Source organism: Xenopus laevis, chromosome 8L, assembly GCF_017654675.1.
Source record: "Xenopus laevis strain J_2021 chromosome 8L, Xenopus_laevis_v10.1, whole genome shotgun sequence".
NCBI classification, from domain to species: Eukaryota; Metazoa; Chordata; class Amphibia; order Anura; family Pipidae; genus Xenopus; species Xenopus laevis.
Window position 1 is genome coordinate 72,227,141 of NC_054385.1, and position 15,276 is coordinate 72,242,416.

At 38.1% G+C, this 15,276-nt stretch overlaps 1 protein-coding gene across 2 annotated transcripts in view; it reads left to right on the forward strand.

The window, feature by feature from the left end:
- The window catches only part of lrfn1.2.L (leucine rich repeat and fibronectin type III domain containing 1, gene 2 L homeolog), a 34,350-nt gene extending 20,876 nt beyond the window's left edge, over nt 1-13,474 (forward strand). Inside the window, exons 5-6 of one of the 2 annotated variants that reach the window (XR_005963407.1) lie at nt 11,814-12,023; nt 13,026-13,474. The gene's annotated coding sequence lies outside the window, so the exon portion shown is untranslated. The remainder of the gene's footprint in view (nt 1-11,813; nt 12,024-13,025) is intronic. The other variant, XM_018230313.2, reaches the window with a different exon arrangement.
- The last annotated feature ends 1,802 nt before the right edge of the window (nt 13,475-15,276 follow it).

Sequence of the window (15,276 nt, forward strand, 5' to 3'; positions counted from 1 at the left end):
TATCCTCCCCTTCTCTGGTTGTCCAGTGATGCCATTCATGTATACATAGCTCAACCAGATTTGTTTGTGACACTAAAACATTCTTGTTTGATGGCTCTGTAGTGAACCAATGGTTTTACAGTTTGTTCACAGATTACCAGAGTAGATGACTACAGTTTCAGTGTAACAATTTTCCCAAACTCCCTGATTTGACACATCTGTTGTTGTTAGTAGTAATAGATAATACTAATGCTATTTTGAAGATTAGGTACTTCTAATACTTGTTGTTGCAGATGTGACAAGACACAACTTCCATTAAAGCATGTATATTTATTTTTCTTCCTCACCTCTTTGGCGGTCACGGAAAAACAGTGCGCATACGCCGGTTTTACACATGCGTCTCTTGCTCTCTGCCGTTGACAGCAGAAACAATGCATGTAGGGGGGGGCCCTGAGGCAGAGCCCTGGTGGACTCTGGGCCCCAGTCTGACCTTGTTTATATAACACTGTTCTCCTGTCCTTACTGTGAATCTGTGGGTTCTGGTAAATGCCAGAGGGGCTGCCATAAGATGACATAGACAGTCACTATTTTGTGGGCTCGTCGGGAGCTGGTTGGGCCGCTCTGTACTTGGAATGCCAGGGCCTATTTTGAATCCCAGTCTAGACCTGGCTTCTGTTGCTGGTACTTCCCCCTCTTTGTGCCAGGTGCATTCCTAAAAAGGCTTACAGTTGACCCTTTCTAACTACTGCCATGTTTCCCTTCTCCCTCTGACCTCTGAATTCCTGAAATGTCTTATTTTTTCTAACTTTACTAACTTTTTTCACACCCATAATCTGCAGGATTTAGTGCAATCTAATGTTTGATTTGTGCACTTCACTGAGACTGTCTTATGTAGAGTTTAAATGATCTCCAGCTTGCCAAGGCCAAAGGATACTACTATTATTATGCTGTTGGATTTATTCACTGTTTTGATACTCCTTCTGGCCCTTCTACACTGTTAACAATGACCATTGATGGCATACTCATTAACCATGTTGATCCAGAATCTTTCACTTTTCGTCTATCTTTCTCCAACCATATTTATAACACTGACAAATCCTGCCACTTTTTCCTTTATAATAGCATTGCCAAGATCTGCCCCTCTTTTTCTCAGGCAACTGCTAAGACACTATGAGGGGCATAATCTAATAGAAATTGGTGTCACTGTTACAATTCAGTATATTGTCAGCCTATGTATAAATGCAATTATGTGTACAATGCATATATATATACTCAGTGGTCTATGCATTTATTTTGCTGTCTAAGGTAAATTGAACCCTACATGTACATAATTAGTAGTGTTCTTAAATAACAACTATATGATGAAAGGTGGATAAAGGTGACTCACAAAGCACAAAACTTTGTTTCTGCAATTTCCCCTTTGTTTGAATGAAAGCTGATAGATTGCATGTGTGTCAACGTGTCAAGAACTACCCACTGTTGCTATTAAAAAAACCTCTAATTCTGCATGTCACTCTGTTATTCTGTCACTCTAAATGGTACTAACTCATATAACCAGACAGGTCTGCTTCAGTGGTCTAAATGAACCTTCCAGTTAGTTAAGTTGGAAGATTTTGGAACTATTTTGTTCTACTGAAAAAAACATTTTAATAAAACAAAGATTGCCTTAAGCTGCCTGTTTTTTGGCATGGAGCGTTGGCACTGGGCAGAAGCAGAGAGAGTGGAAATGTTCTGTGTTATAGATATATAAACAATATAAACAAATGCATTATGAGGTGCACATAAAACATGAAGCATGACAATTGAGTTCTGTATCTAAGAGGCAGAGGTTGCAAACAAAAAAATAAAAGTACCCTTATCTACAGGATGAAGTTCCTTATGTGGAATTGTTCTTCCCACAACGTTTCCACTTATGGCTAGAATTCCAATGACAAATTAGTGAGTGCTGAGGTAGTATAAAAAAGTTTATGCTTTTGTCCACTGCAGTTAATTTTGCACTTTTCTGCATACTCCCTTGAACAAGTCTGAAAACTACTAGAGACCACTATAAGTATTTTTTTTCATTGGACAGGACCTCTTAGAGCAAAGAATGATTCACTTTCAGCATAGGGAGGGTTCTTTATTTCAAATATGTAGTGAATAAATTTTCCTGGCACGAATGTGCGGCGAATGTTTTTTTGGGACAATCGTCCGAAAAGTCGACTGTGTCATAATTGGTGCGTGTCAACACTATTCGGACGCCCATTGACTTTAATGCCCGCGTCAGGTTGGATGCGGCGTCAATTTCCGATTTTCACGATTTTTCTTGAAAATGTCCGGTTTTTCACGATTTTTTTGTGAAACTTTCCGATTTCACGATTTTTCAGCAAATTTTTTGGCGAAGCAAAGTGGGAGAAATTCGCCCATCACTACAAATATGTTATTAACTTACTAGATGGATGGTGATGAGGGAATGATTGTTGGCATTAGAAAAGGTGGATGACTTTCTAGCAAAAATATATATGTAATATTTTACACAAGCTGGGGATTGTCCAGTATTTGTAGTACCTGGACAATGTTTTCTACATTAAATCAGAGGTGACTAATCAAGGGGATATTCTGATTATGGGGGGTCAGGAGACAATCTCTGCTTGCAATGTTTAGTGTTTTCCTCAAACATCTGTTAAAGATGTTATATTTTTTTAATTACTTTAACCCCTCAAACAGCTTTCAGTGATAATCCAGCAATTCTCACAATTACCTGCACCTGTGTTTGTCTTAAGGCCTATTTGTGCAGTTAGTCTGACAAGCTCTAAATTAAATATTTAATAGAGTCATGGACTGGATAATGAACAGGTCAAGGAAATATTGAGTTCCTTATTTCCTACAAGAGAGTTTCAGCACCCACTGCATTTAATTCAAGGTGAGTTCTTAAAGGAGGCACCTGTATACCAAGGATGGATAGTGGCCAGTAGGTACCTGCATCCCAAATACAGTATATATGCCTTTAGCACTAAGATGCAAAAGCTTTGTGGTCTTCTGTGTATTCTTTATATACAAATCTTATAAGAAAAATTATAATTTAAAGTTTATTCTTTTCTTGTTAATGTTTATTACTTAATTATTGAGGCTTTTTAGAATTTATCAATGACAATTTTCAGGCAACACTGGTATATCTGCACGTGTGCTCAATATTTGCATTGTGCTCTATCTGGCGTCTATATTTCATGTATATGTGCTTTGTTCAGTATATGGACTTAATATTGCATTTGTATTGTGTATTATTTATTATCTATTTTCTATAATCAGTCAGCACATGTGTATTGTTCATTATCTGCACTTCATATTCAGTTTGTGGGGATTGCTCATTAGAGGGCCTCATTATTGTTAGTGCATGTGCATTGTTCAACATATGGAATCCAGCTCAGTTTATATTTGTACCTTGTTTAGTATCTGTTCTTCAAATTAATTTTCATATGTGCATTGTTCAGTGTTCACCTCCAGATACAGTTTGTTTTTATGTATTGTTCCGATCAGTTATGTGTCATATAGCAGTCAACAGTGGCTAACCATGAAGAGAAAAAAAGAGTCATCACATTGAAATCACATATCTATTTTCCTTATACTTCTACAACATGAGCTGTGTGGGATTGGGAATGCGAGGCTGTAAGAAAATTAGATTATGGTTACAGACAGGGCAAGGAGATGTTTAACTGCAAAGTTTCCATTGGAGTGAGAATACACACTACAGAATATAGGTGAAAGACTTTCTCTCTGTGCATGTAAAGCTGCATTTTAAGTAACTGCTTAGATTCAAAGTTGGATTATATTGCAGATGTGCTGCTTATGGCTCTAGCACTGGGCCTTGTGAAGGTCCTAAATGTGAATGTCAACCCAAAACGCATATGTAATTTATCCAATACCACTAGAAATTACACTGGATATGTTAGGCAATGTCCTGTCTGGTTACAGATATTTGGAGTCTGCAATCTAGATGGGATCTGTAGTTGTGCCACCCTGCTCTTTAAAATGGATCAAGCAATAAATGAAGATTTGGGGCCATGTGTTCTCTTCCATCACCATCGTCTATCTGTGTGGTGCCCCAAGTATATATGAGGCCTGCTTTTACACCTGCTGTGTGCCCTGAAAGGAGGATGCAGTGCATTAAGTGGATTGGCCTTTTTACCTTAAGATCTGTATCTAAGCCACTATAAAATAATTAAACACAGTTTTGGACATATAACTTTTTCCTACTGTGGAAGAAGTATTTGATATATGAGATATATGAGATATTTTGAGTATACTTTACAATTAAATGATAAAGTTATATATAGATGAATGGATTCTTTTCATGGTGCAGAAGAAAAGTGATTCCGTGCCAGGGTTTTGCAGATCCAAGCATGCCTTTCCCTTGGAACTCTGCACTGCAAAGGTGGGGCTTCATAGATAATAGATGAATCTGTATGCCTGGCTAAGTCACTCCTGGCTGGCAGACTGCATGTAAAAAATATACTATAATATTTATATTTTCCCTGCTAATAGAACTCTTGGTATTTTCTATGATTTGTGATTGTGGTTCACATTGAATAAAGCATTGCTTAGCATTATTTTCCTATACAATCATTGTATTTAGCATATATTAGGTTTGGTTGGACACTCACTAATTCAGAGGACCAAAAGATTTGGGCTGGTGCCTAGCGGGGCCAAAAAAATAGATGGAATCTCAGTCTGAAGGTTAAGGTGACCTTTTATTTTATATTTACCATATATTTTGCATATCTATGTAAGCTTGTTTTGAGGTGGACGTCTCTTACCTTTGAGGGGCCTTGAAGGCAAAATGATTGAACGACACGGCACCAAGATTCTTAGTTTTAGTGCTAAGTCTTAGGGGGTTATTTACTAAAACTCAAACTAATCTAATTATTTTATTAAAACAAAGTCATCCAAACTCCTATCCATGTATTGAACTCATTTATCAATAGTTTTTTTCAAAAAAGTTGGAGCAAGTAAACTTTGTTACAAAATTTAACGTCAATTCGTATTGTACAATTAACGCTCTGAAAACTCTACTTTATCGGATGAGCACCCAGACTTTATCCGATTATCCAGCGCAGAACCCAATGTCAAGAAACAACTTCAGGGACATCTGCCATTGACTTATACATGACTTCGACAGGCTTGAGATGGAGTATTTTTGGATTTTGATATTTAGCAGCTTTGGGGTATAATAATGAAGTTTTTTTTTTCCACAAAAAAAAATAGAATTTTCTCCTTAAAGGGATTCTGTCATGAATTTTATGGTGCATTTTTTATTTCTTAATTATACTGTTTACATTGCAAATAATTCACTCTACAATATAAAATTAAATTCCTGAACCAGCAAGTGTATTTTTTAGTTGTAATATTGGTGTGTAGGCAGCCATCTCAGGTCATTTGCTTTCAGAAAGAGCCAGCACTTTAGGATGGAACTGCTTTCTGGCAAGCTGTTTCTCCTACTCAATGTAACTGAATGTGTCGCAGTGGGACCTGGCTTTTTCGATTGAAAAGGGGCATGCTGGCCCGAATCATATAGTGTTGGTGCATTACTAATTAAATGAAGTTTGCAGCATAGTTCTGCCCCTCTGCTTCCTTCAGTTGTATTTTTATTTTACTGAACAGTTGATGTGTCGACAGGAGCACAGGAGGATTGCTATAAGAGGACCAAATTTATTTGCCATGTCTGCAGTAGTTCAATTCAATTTTTTTTCTTTTGAGTGCTGTTCTTAGATCTACCAGGCAGCTGTTATCTTTTGTTAGGGAGCTGTTATCTGGTTACCTTCCAATTGTTGTTTTGTTAGGCTGCTGGGGGGGGAAAGGGAGGGGGTGGGATATCACTCCAACTTGCAGTACAGCAGTAAAGAGTGACTGAAGTTTATCAGAACACAAGCCACATGACTGGGGGCAGCTGGGAAACTGACAATATGTCTAGCCCCATGTCAGATTTCAAAATGAAATATAAAAAAATCTGTTAGCTCTTTTGAGAAACGGATTTCAGTGCAGAATTCTGATGTGACACTATCCCTTTAAAAAGCTCAACCAAATAAAATTGGAGGTTTAATAAATTGGCCTCTTAGTGTTAGCACACCAATGTCTCTCCCAAAATTAAACTAAAAAAATGGTACAGCAGAAGAACTGAAAATGGTGTAACATGAAAGTGGAACATTTTAAAATTTCCATAAGTGTTGTGCCCTCAAACTGTTGCCTTTTCACATAACCGACAGGCAGTTGTTTACCTTGCTAGCAGTTGTTCTGTTGTGCTTGTATTTTGCTTTCTATATGTTCGAGATGCAGTATGATATTGTAAGACTGGTCATGATAATTACCTGTCAACCGTTAGGAAATCTTAATCAAAAGATTAATGCACATAAACTGGGAAAGAAGTGTTGTATGTGGTAGGTAATGTATATTGCCAGATGTAATATCTGACCATTTAGTCTGTGGATTGGTTGGTCAGATGACCTGTAGGGATGGACGAATTTTTTCACCTTGTTTCACAGCGGAAATGACGTGAATGGCGTTGTGCATCATTTTGACACCCTTTAATGGGCCTCAGCGACATTCACCGGTGGCGAATTTTCTGCGAAACTAAGCAGAAACCTGTACTTAGCTCTTGTGTGCACACCATTAAAACAGAAGGGATTCAGGAGATATAACAAACATCTTGAAAAAAGTTCAGCAGGGAAATATTTTTCAGAGTACAGCTTGAACCAGGGGATATAATCTGAAGCTACAGCATTACTACATAAATATATGGAACAGATTCCCAACAGCTGTGCCAAGGACTAATATAGGATAGTAATTTAACATGCATGAAAGAGACAGAAGGCAATCTTGAGCATGTAGAACAGATACATTTCTGCAATAAGGCTGTGCAAACCTTCGCCTCAGGTGTATCATTTTTCATGAAAGCCAAATCTCTCCCCTGATACAGGAAAAATGTTGATTCTCTAAAGTTACATGTACTCCCATGGCACTTCTGTTTCAGGCATAAGAATGTATCATCTCTGCTAAAAGGTAACACAAAAAATTAAATTCTTGCAAAACTGCAATATTTATTATACAGATCAATTGCTGTCCAATTTCTTACATACAATACTTAATTAAATTTTATTAATATTGCTTAAGAGAGCAATGCATTTCGGAATTCCCTGCCTGAAGGGATTCAGCTTGGCACATACATTAGATATTTCAAGAAGGGGTTGGATGCCTTTTTTAGCAAGAAAATAGGTTATTGAACTTACAAGGAAGAAAGGCAGTCCTTTAGGTTTAAATGTTACCTCGTGGAGGATCGGAGGCGTGAATTACTGCTGCCAATTATTCAAAAGAAAGGAGAAAGATAGTAAGAGCCCCCGTACTCTCAAATGAATTAACTAACTTATCTAAATTATATAGTGAACCAATGAGTTGATAATTATAAAGTGCTTGTGCTAATAAAAAAGATTTGCTTGATTAATTAAATCCTTTTGATAGGCTTTAAGTAAATAATTAACAAAACAACAAGTTCAGAGAAGCATAGAGTTGCTTTTTCTGTGTATTAAAAATAGCCAGTGCCAACTCATAGTCTGGTCCAGGGAACCGCATTAAATTCCTTCATTCTCTGTTATTCATATGTTATTCATATGGCACTGGTGGATTTGTGGTTTTTTAGATTTTAGCTCTTAAAGAGATAGGGTATGTAATATACGAGACCACAGTCCTCAGTGTACTACTTTCTCCCCGTGTGGGGTCCCAGGGCTTAGAAAATAATAGGCAGCAGTTTCTTTGGGACTTCTCCACCTCTACACTATTTTCCTTTTCCTACTCAAATTTCCTTGAATGTTGGTCCTGGTTCCTTTTTCGTTAAACTATATTATTAATGAATTACCTTGTGATTTTATAATGCACTAGCACTTGCATAAATTAATCATTTTGAACCACACCCAGTCGGCAACTGAATAACAATTGAGCACTTGCACTTTATAACTTATTGGAATCTTGAATCTATCGCTTATAGATTAAGTACATAAATCAACAAGTTGGCACTGGCTATTTTTAATACACAGAAAAAGCAACTCTATGCGTCTCTGAACTTATTGTTTTGTTAATTATTTATTTAAAGCCTATCAAAAGGCTTTAATTAATCAAGCAAATCTTTTTTATTAGCACAACCAGGTTATTGAACTTACCACACAAATCTGGACTAGTTTGATAGGGGGTAAATATAATTTGATAAATATATTTTTAATATGTACAGTATTATTGATTATTACTTCAGTTACTAGATGGTGCTGTTAGACAGGAAATAAGGGGGAGAGCAGTGATCCACTTCCTCTTTGACTGATGTAAAAGAAATAATGAATGATGCCAAAGAGCCTCCAAGCTAACTTAGAGAGGTTCCAACGTGAGCTGGTCTGAGCCAGATCAGGTAAGATCTGTGGCACACATTTTAGGTAATAAGGTATATAGGTAGACCAGATAGTTCAGCAATTAAGTTTCCAATGAGTAGGCAGGAATGGGTCAGCACTCACTGGAGACCAGTATAGGTGCTAGAAATATCATGTGTCACAGACAGGATGCCCCAGAAGCTAGTGCTTAATCCTGTGCCAAAAACCTGGTAGCCAACAGAGCCACCTGACTGAATCAGAAAGGTAGTCAGCTTTTACAGCCAAATGGCCTGGAAGTCTTTATACTGTTTAATTAATAATTAACGGGACTTATGGTAACTAAAAGGAGCTTGAAAAACTGTACTAGTGACTTTGAATAAAGCTGTTAGTGTGTTCATCTGCAAGATTATGGGGGGGACTTCACAAAATTGGAGATAGTCCATTTTTGGAGTAGAAGTGGTGGTAAACTGGTGTAAAATATTTTCTCCATATTCACAAACAGAAATCCACCTAAATTTCCGACTCAATCGCCACTTTTACTTTTTTAGTGCAAGACAGACAGTTTACAGACAATTTTATGACTTTGTCTTCCAAACGACATAAAAATGGCGCAAAAATGACATTTTAAACAGCATTTTCTCCCGACATTTTAAAAATGGTAAAGCTCAGAGTAACTCTTCCCCATGTGACAGATCAGTTCTAAGAATATTTGCTTTGCTTTGGTTCCCCCAACTTTCATTTCACACCTCTTGTAGGTGCCCCATTGTGGAATTATCATATTAATAGGATTAATAGAGGTTAGCATTTTATAGCCAGGGCACACGTTTTTGACTAACCCTATAGGTGTGAAAGCGTCATTAACAAAACACGTAAAACACTGATTAAACCAAAAAAAGTGTATTTCTACAATTTTATATGTTACAAGTTTTTGACTCACACTTGCATTATTTTATTAGTTTTAGCTTAAAGAATGAGGCAATATTAGCAATTTTAGTGAAAATATCTAAACGAAAAGTAAAGCTTTCAAGGCAATTTTTTAGTTTCGGCAGCACTTGATCTAAGATAATAAAACATATTTCTGATACAAATCCCTATATTATGCAAAACAGCATTTCTTGTATTTAGACCCTTATATCTTGTTACAAAAGTGGAATAACCAAAACATGTAGGCAGATTTAGAAAGCCCAGGTTATCCTGAAAAAAATGATGTATTATTTTCCTAGGTAAAATAACCATCCCCCCCCCCCAGAAATTCCAATTTGATGGCTGACTGGCTGGTTTAGTAAGAGTTAAAGACAAATTCTGAAAAAATGTAATTAAAAAATCATGCAAAAGACAAAATCTGAAAAGAGTCTGTTTAGGGTCAGGCCACACAGTGCGTTTTAGGGAGATTTGGTCGTCTGGCGACTAATCACCTCGTGGTGGTTAGTCCAGAAACATAACCTATAAGTGGGACGGTGGAGCAGTTAAATGAGATGCTGCTCCACATGGTACACTGCATGGGAGCTGCAGCTGGAAGCTGATGATGGGTCAGAAGCAGTGAAAGAATTGACAGAGGAACCAGTTGCTGTGTCTAAAAGCCCAGGGGTGGAGACAGGAGTAGGGCCCCCCGCATGTGATTTAAAGGTGACAAGTGGGTTACTAAAGCAGGGGTCAACCATGGCTGGGGAAGAGGTTGGCCAAGTGCCTCTGCAAGTATGTTGCACTAGACTGGATCACCACCCCCAACACTATAGAGCAGGCCCGGACTGGCAATCTGTGGGTTCTGGCAAATGCCAGAGGGGCTGCTATCAGGTGCCATAGAAAGTCACTATTTAGTGGGCTGCTGGGACCTGTTTGGGCCTCTTTGTAATGGGAATGCCTGAGCCTATTTTGACTCCCAGTCCAGACCTGCTATAGAGGTCGTTTGCAGTGAAAAACACAAAAGACACTGTCCAGAGTGTTGCTGTGTTAATGTGTTATTTTAGCACTTTTTTTTACTAACAGGTATGTTTGGTGGTATGAGTATGTAATGTTTAATTGTAGTCTTAATAACTGTTGACTGTTTTTGTCTTGACCTTTCCATCTTGTTTACAGCAAGCCATGATACCCTGGCAGAGCTCTTAGAGGTTGATGAAGAGAATGTGAAATGTGTAAAATGTTATTGGCTATAACTTGATACTTGAACTTAAATATGTAAGCTATATGCTATGTTGATTAGTTGGCATTATTACTCCAGTTACTAGATGGAGCAATAAGGCAGGGAAAACTTCTTGAGAGGCTTTAGAGCAGGTTCTCCTCTGTGTCACTCAGGAAAGCATTTCCATAGCTAGTCTATATAAGGGGTGAGCAGTGGACCACTTTTTCCTTTGCTGATGTAAAGAAGATAAGAGTGAATGATGTCTCTGAGGCATCTACTTCAGAGATATGCCAGGGTAAGCGGGATAGTTAGGTTAGTTAGTGGTCAGATCTGTGTAGCTCACTGTAGGTAGTAAGAGATAGATGTAGACAAGCGAGTTGAGCATTAGAAACAATTAGCAGTTCTCAATAGGGATAGCTCAAAACATTCAGTCCTCTTCCTTCTTCCTTCTCTATATAGTCTCCATTGTATCAAAAGCAGATTATCCAATAATGATCAGTGCCATAAGCCTGGCAAGGGCTACAAAAAAAAGGAAATAATAGAAATTAATATATAGTGTAGTATTTATGTTTTTAAACGTAATCACGTACATACTTAAAGTGATTTGTGTCACCAGACTTTTGGGTTAAGTTTCCCTTTAAACACACAGACTATGAACATTGGTGTATAAGGATTAGTTAAAGTTTTACCACAACGTGCTTTTTCACCAATTTGTACGGCAGGAGTGCCTACTTACAGACTTAATTTCTCCCAGTGCCTTTCAAAGATTAGTCTTTCTTGCTGCCAATCAGCTTCCTCAGAGGTGTGCTTTCACTCTGTGGATGGAGTGGAACCATGCCTCTAAGGAAGCTGATTGGAGGCGAAAAGCATCAGGCGAGAGTGTCACTTCTGCTGCAGGGATGCGAGTGGGGGGATTGCTGGCTATCCAATCACCACAAGCGAGACATCCCAACATCTAACTGTGAAGAAATCATTTTTTAGCACAATTGTAAGAGCATTACTTTTTAGCAAATAAACGGTTTTACACTATGGGCAATGTGCCTCTCTCCTCTTAACTTCATTAATAGATTGCCACGTGAGAACATTTTACAGCAATCCAGACTAATCTTTGAAAAGAGGAGAGAAATTGGTGAAAAGCACATTGTGGAGACAAAATTTTAACTATTCCTTATAAGCCAATATTCATGGTCTGTGTGTTTAAAGGGCGACTTAACGCAGGAGTCTGGTGAGACACTTAACTTTAAGTAGCACAAATGACATTCAAGTTCAAACATAAAAAATACACTTTATGATATTTTGTATTATTTCTCTTTTTTTGTTGTACTCCTTTAAAGCTAGTTGAGCAGCTGCGATGAGGACGAAGGAGGGGTTTATCACCCCAGCAGTACCTTTTCAGAAAGGGATTCAGATGTTAGGTCTTGTTGCACAAGTCCAACAAAGGTCTTGTGCCAAAGAGCGGGCACCCCTAACACTAGTTCTTCATCTTGTGCCAGAAACCTGGGAGACAGCAGAACCATCTGATCTGAAAGAAGAGAATCAGGAAGGTAGGCAGCATTAGAGCCAAATGGAATGAAAACCTTGTACTGTTTAATATTATTATTAACAGGAATTGTATCAACTACTAAGAACTGAAGAAGCTATACTAGTGACAGGGCCTGCCATTCCACAAATGCCTTCCCTTATACCGACAGTCATCTTTTTTCTTTTTAATTTAAGAAAAATAATGTTAACTCCATTGGGTCATTTCAGCACAACCTCGCAGCCTTGCAATCCCCACAGATTGAAGCTTTTAGAGGTTGGTCAATGACAAGGGGGACTATGAATGCTAAACTTCTGGAGTCCACCCCTAGCAGCAATGTCTGGCTCACTTCTGAGAAGGTGCAACTATGTGCTCTGGTATCATGCCAGCAGTGATAGGTTTTTTGGTTCAATAGTAATGGTAAACTTCAGTGTTTGATTTCACTAGTTCTAGTTTCATAATTTGTTGATACTAGAGGCTGCAGTTGTTTGTCTCTGGGCTGCATTGGGAGTAGAAGCTACCAGTGCTAAATTCTCTATTGCATTAGTGCCAACAAATACAAGTGTTTGACTCTGTGCTGTGTTAGTATTGGAGGCTGCCAGTACTCAACACTGAGTACTTTAAGTTATATGCTTAAAATGTATTTCCTGAGTGCAAGGAAACTCACCAGACTATGTGTGTGCCTCTACTGTATGTTCTTTGTACTACAGCTCTCTGTTGCATCAATGTGAGAGCGTTCCAGGCTGTCTGTGCTACACTGATATTAGAGCATAATAGTTGTGTGAGATCTTGACTATACCTAGTTCTGTGGTGCATTAATATTAGAAGGTGCTACTCATAATCTCCCTGCTACATAATAATGGTTGTGCTGTATTAGTTATTGGACCAGATCTATTCAGTCTCTTTACAAGTATACTTTTATCCACTTTGCAGCTCTGACCACTGATATGATACTCCTTGCATGAAGGCAGAATGAATTGTTCCCAGGCAGACACCTAATATATTTATTTGTGTTTGTTTCTGAAAGGATGAAGAGCTAAGTAGACAGGAAATCCTGACGGCTATCTGACAGTTAATTGCTGATTCATCGGGTGAGATGGAGCACGGCAGTTTTCCGACCCTCTCATCGGTAGTCTGATTGCTGTTGCAGGCTAGTTACCATGGAAATCGGACGGCTGAGGTTTCTGATCCCCTCTTTTCCTTGCTGCGTGACTCTCACATAAACATGTCGAGCCCCCCCCTTACTGCTCATCTTCTCCAAAAACACTAAACAGAATATTAGAAGAGGTCCCATTCCCTTTTCTAGCCCCAACCCCAGAGGCTGGAAACCATTTTATAGTTTTTTAAGATATATATATATATATATACTTTTGTAATCTGCTCAGATGTTTTTAATAAAAATTGCTTAAGAAGAACAGGCTCCAGTGCTGCAGATTTCTGTATGCAGAGAACTGGGTCATGTCATATGAAACGACAGATTCTTTGTCTAACAGCTTTATTCAGTGCACACCCCAGTGCTTAGAATATATTCCTGTCTTTTCCAAGGAGAGTAACCAATGCAGGGCACACAGAGCTTACATCAAGGGAATAGACAGAAGCCGGTAGATTGGGGCTGGATGATACTGATCCAGATCTGTATTATGTACCTTAATTAACTTGATCAATTATGATGGCCTCAAGTATTTATGCATGGGCAGCTTAAAGTTTTCATTACGTGCTACCAGAAGGCTGATTTACAAATGTGGGTGCATGTGCAAAAATAGGTGCAAACATTCCAAAGTCTTCCATGCAGGTAAGTTTCCTTACATCAGCTATTCACAGGCTCCTCCAGGTTGCACAAACAATTTTCAACAAATTATTTCACATGGAGTTCAGACCTTAAACTGTGGAACAAGACCAGGGTGTAAGTAGCTCCCCATCTTCTTTTCTGCTGATTCACTGCACATGCTCTGTGCTGCTGTCACTTATTGAGCTTAGGGACAACTCAAAATATACAGTACACATAGAATATAAATGTCACAGTATAAAGCTGATTAGTAATTAATACAAATAATTACTACACGGCAGCACAGAAACCAGGGCAATTAGCATCAGAATTTAATAATCAGTCCTGTAGTTTCAGCATATATTATAGACAACCTTATTTTTTGTTTGATAATTTGCGATGACCCCTAAACTTAGATTCTCAACAGCTGCTCAGAGCCCACTGAGCATGTGAGTGTCACAGACACTTTCCAAGATGGTGACCCCCTGTGACAAGTTTGGATCATTGCTGCTATTGAGAAGCTGAAACTTTAGGCTGGTACAATAAGTTCAGTATATAAAATATGGCATTTTAAACCATATTAATTTGTATGGTTTAGTTCTCCTTTAAAGCATTTTAAATATAATATCCATAGTCACAACCCAAATGCAATGGCAGTGACTGTCCACTGCAGACAAATCCCATTCTTGATAGGATCACTTTATAGATTGGCTACTCCAATCTGTTTGCGAGTAGCCACTCTCTGTATTACACTATATTTTATTACTTGTGCTTGAGGTTACTTTGGCATTTGGTGGTGGATCACAGATTGTGAAGTCTTCTTTGGTGACACTATAACACAATATAACACAAAAATGACTTAAGACATATACATTTACAAGGTATATTATGCATTTTACTGTTTAAAAACTATTCCCAAGTGGTTTTTTACACCCAATTTTATCTCCTGAGATAAGGAATGTGCAGTTTTTAGTGCTATAAATATTAGATACTATTAATAATATTCCTGACAGCTTACTTGAATTGGGAAAAGCTTTCTGCCACCTTATTCACTTTAAATAGGAATCACCTCCAAGTGCCCAGTGCAGTCAAGGGACCGCTGCTTTTTACTAGAGTGTCACATTTTTGACAATAAGGGCTTGTCACTTACTGATCCAGGATATTTCAGGTGATTTATGGACCTTGCCCCCGCTCAGAGAGTTACAATACACTCAGAGTTGCCCTGTGTGCCATTACCCTTTGGGAAATTGCTTGAAAGAACGTTTTGACCTTTGTGATTTTCTTCCCTAAAACCATGTGTCAAAACACTTTAAAGCACTCTTCATTGCCCCTATGAGAAACATGTTAAAATGCTAGCTCAGGCTATTATCATGTAATTCTTGCTTGAAATCAGAAACATTCCCAGCAGGTAATTTTTTTTCAATCCATAAATGGCCACTATAATGTTGTCCAAGTCCATTTTCCTCCCCTCCACTTATGCTCTCATGTTAGTGAAGATATATCTGACATCTAC